Source organism: Phocoena phocoena, chromosome 5, assembly GCF_963924675.1.
Source record: "Phocoena phocoena chromosome 5, mPhoPho1.1, whole genome shotgun sequence".
Lineage (NCBI taxonomy): Eukaryota > Metazoa > Chordata > Mammalia > Artiodactyla > Phocoenidae > Phocoena > Phocoena phocoena.
This window is the reverse complement of record NC_089223.1, coordinates 86,276,297-86,280,196: the sequence shown is the minus strand read 5'-3', so window position 1 is coordinate 86,280,196 and position 3,900 is coordinate 86,276,297. Positions and strand designations below refer to the sequence as shown.

The 3,900-nt window shown below is 41.6% G+C and overlaps 1 pseudogene; it reads right to left on the bottom strand.

Moving 5' to 3' along the window:
* Nucleotides 1–987: 987 nt before the first annotated feature.
* LOC136123604 (ras-related protein Rab-5A pseudogene) lies at nt 988–1,633 on the bottom strand (annotated as a pseudogene).
* Nucleotides 1,634–3,900: the final 2,267 nt, after the last annotated feature.

Below are 3,900 nucleotides of genomic sequence, written 5' to 3'. Positions count from 1 at the left end.
GGAGGAGAGAAGGGAAAAAGTAGCTGTTTTAGTAACTGTACATTTGGTATACTTTTAAGCAACTCTTAAATATTATAGAAAAGTAATAAACATATATGGAGACTGCAATGCAGTACCCTATTTACAGTACAGCTGAAGATCGAATTTAAAATAATCAAGTTTGAATGTACATAATTGTTAGCGCATTGACTATGTTTATGTCCAAAGGGCACAAAAGCCCCCTCCCTACTCCCAAACAACAAAAGCTATGTAACGGCCAGCAGTGATTAAACAGAAATCACAGACACCTGGTTTGTTTCACTTTTGTTGAAGAACTTACATGTTTGAAGGGAACACTATCCTTTAAGATGCATTTTATTAGTTTTCATGCTCCTAAAATAAGTCGGGGTTACATTTGATTTTTTTTTTTTTACCCCATTTAAAAAATAACAGGACTAGCTATAATTTAGATGCCACTAATGTTCATTTTTTTCCCCTTGAAGATGTGGGACTGTTTCCTTGTGGCTAATTTGTTAAAATGTGGAACGTATACTTTAAATAAGGATACTAAGAGAAATTACAGGTTGCCTGAATATGGTAGCTAAGCATAAATATCTTTAGAACCTCCTTCCAAAGAAAGAATTTTTTTGGAAAAGTCCAAATGAGTAAGTTCCAAATCTTTTTCACAGAACTGGCTGGTTAACTGTGGGTTCAGAATCATTTGTTTATATCACTGGTGAAGAGAAATGAGTCCCGCTAACCTTCCAAGGAAACAAGGGTACACACAGCTCTCATTTCCCCCTTCCACTGCTAAAACATTAGTCAGAGGGTCACATGTATGTTATTAAAAATTAAGTTCAAAACACTTAAAATAATTCTGTATTAGAAACTTGCCTATTGTAAGTCTCTTCTTTTTGGAAGTCATACTGGGCTGGTTAAATGCTCCAATTCCACTGTTATTAACAATTAGGAAGCAGAAGAACATTCCAGTTAGTTTAAACTGGAGGTTTAGTTACTACAGCACTGACTCCTGGTTGGCTGCGTGGGTTCAGTAAGGTCTACTCCTCTTCCTCTGGCAGAATGTGCTCCTGGATTCTGTGGTTCATTCTTTGGCAACTTTTTAGCTATTGCCATGAATATTTCAGTTACATTCATTGATGTTTTAGCTGATTTCTCCAGAAATAATAAACTGTTGTCATCTGCATAGGACTGTGCTTCCTGGAAATTGACAGCTGTTTTATTGGCGAGGTCAGCCTTGTTTCCTGATAAAGCTATTACAATGTTAGGATTGGCTTGCCTCTGAAGTTCTGTAACCCAGTTTTTGGCTCTGACAATGGACTCTCCTTTGTGACATCATATACAACTATGGCTGCTTGCGCTCGTCTGTAGTACATGGGTGCTAGGCTACGGTATTGTTCTTCACCAGCTGTATCCCACATTTCAAACTTTACTGTTGTGTCATCAAGACACACAGTTTGGGCTAGAAAAGCAGCCCCCATGGTACTCTCTTGAAATTCATGAAAGTGGCCCTTCACAAAACAAAGCACTAGGCTCGATTTGACAAAAGCAGACTCTCCCAAAGTACTAGTTTGAACTGGCATATTTTATTTCCAGTATTTGGCCTGTTAGGTCTTGTTGCTCCTCGATTAGCCATGTCCAAATTTGAAAGAAGTCTCTAATTTCAGTCTCTTAAATGAACTTCCAGGATGCAAGGAGTCAGTTGTTTTCTTTCTGGAGGTAAAGAAACCTGAGACTGCAGCGCCTGGGGCCGCGGCTCTGAAGCTTTGGGCTGCAGGTCCCAGACGGAGCCTGAGAGGCTAAGGCTGAGGCTCCCTAACTTGGTTTAAAATACACTCCTGGCAGTTTTTTCAGAAATTCACTATGGGAGCAGAGATAAAAAGAAAGTACTGAAACATCTCTGGCTGTTCCATAAAATCTTGGAGTTGTTGCTTTTATGCTGATTATTATCAGCATAAAAGATTACTAGGGCTTCCCTGGTGTCGCAGTGGTTGAGAGTCTGCCTGCCAATGCAGGGGACACGGGTTTGTGCCCTGGTCTGGGAAGATCCCAGATGCCGTGGAGCGGCTGGGCCCGTGAGCCATGGCCGCTGGGCTTGCGCGTCTGGAGCCTGTGCTCCGCAACGGGAGAGGCCACAACAGTGAGAGGCCCGCATACCGCAAATAAATAAATAAATAAATAAAAAGATTACTAAATGGAAAGATTATTTGATGGAAATCATTTTGTCATTCCAGATCATCTCTAGATTAGCCTTTGCTTGGATGATAAAATACTAGATGAAATGACATTTTAAAAACTTCTGTTATAAAACATTGCTTCCTGAATGCATGCATGCTGAGTATAATGCCCTATGGTAAAGTGGTTGAGAGTCTGAGCTCTGGAGCCCTACCACCTTCAAATTTTGCTTTTGCCACTTTTTAGCTGTGTGACCTTGGACAAGTTACTTAAGCTGTCTGTGCTTTAGTTTCCTCGTTGTTAAATAGAGATAATAAAAGTACCTACCTTATAGGACTGCAGGGAGAACTTGCTAAATTAACAAATGGAAGACTTGGAATATTGTGAGCGCTATGCTCAGTGTTAGCCCTTAGAACAGTGTTTGGCAGTTAGGCACTGGGTAAATGTTACCTTTTACATTACTGTTTTAAATGATACAGGCTGTAATGCAGGAGAGTGGGAAGAACTCAGGAAGGGAGATTAGGACAAATCCATTTGGTGTATATGCTTTAGTCATTGTATCTACAGTGTTTATCAAACCAATTATCTTTCTTGAGAGCTACAATTTCCTGGGCATCTGCAGATACCCAGAACTCAAGATTGGAAGGAAACATGAAGCTCTAATAGTGGGTAATTAGAAGGAGCTCACTCTAAAAAATGTTTGTTTTTTAATAAATTTATTTATGTATTTATTTATTTTTGTATTTATGTATTTATTTATGGCTATGTTGGGTCTTCCTTGCTGCGCGCAGGCTTTCGCTAGTTGCGGTGAGTGGAGGGCTACCCTTCCTTGCGGTGCGCGGGCTTCTCATTGCGGTGGTTTCTTGCGGAGCACGGGCTCTAGGCGCACAGGCTTCAGTAGTTGTGGCACACAGGCTCAGTAGTTGTGGCTTGCAGGCTTCAGTAGTTGTGGCACGCAGGCTCAGTAGTTGTGACTCGTGGGCTCTAGAACACAGGCTCAGTAGTTGTGGCGCACGGGTTAATTGCTCCGTGGCACGTGGGATCTTCCTGGACCAGGGCTCGAACCCACGTCCCCTGCATTGGCAGGTGGATTCTCAACCACTGGGCCACCAGGGAAGTCCCAAAATATGTTTGTTTTTTAATGGCGCTTTAAATGAGCTCATGGGAAGTTTATTATAAAATGCTTGCCTGCACCAAATGCCTTAATGGGAGAAGCCTTATTGAAATTCCATTGTTTAAATAATATACAGGCCATGTCCCTCCTGGAACTCTGTTCCCTCTGTGGGAGTCAAAGATTCTTTGAATGTCCCAAGGTATTCCAAAGCAATCACAAAATCACATTTCAGAGCTAGAAGGGGATTTAGAAACCATCTCCTCCTAAGCTTTCTTTTTACAGCTGAAGAAACAAACCCAATAGGGTTAAAGGATTTGCCTGAGGCAACTCAGCAACCTTGAAGCTAAAGTCGACCCCCAGTTTCTTTAACTCTTAGTCCAGCCCCTTGCTACTAACCTGTCCCCAGTCTTAGAGAGAGAGGGAGAGGGAAGGAAAGAGGGAGGGCCAGAGGGGAAAGGACCCTGCTACTTGCAGACTTGCAGATGGGGAGTGCCCCAGTTTTTTCCCTTTCACACTGAAAAAAGAATAAACTGATCACATACCTGTAGAAACAATTATAATTTAGCAGAGAAAATATCAAGGCTAAGCATTGAATCACCAAACATTCAAGGCGA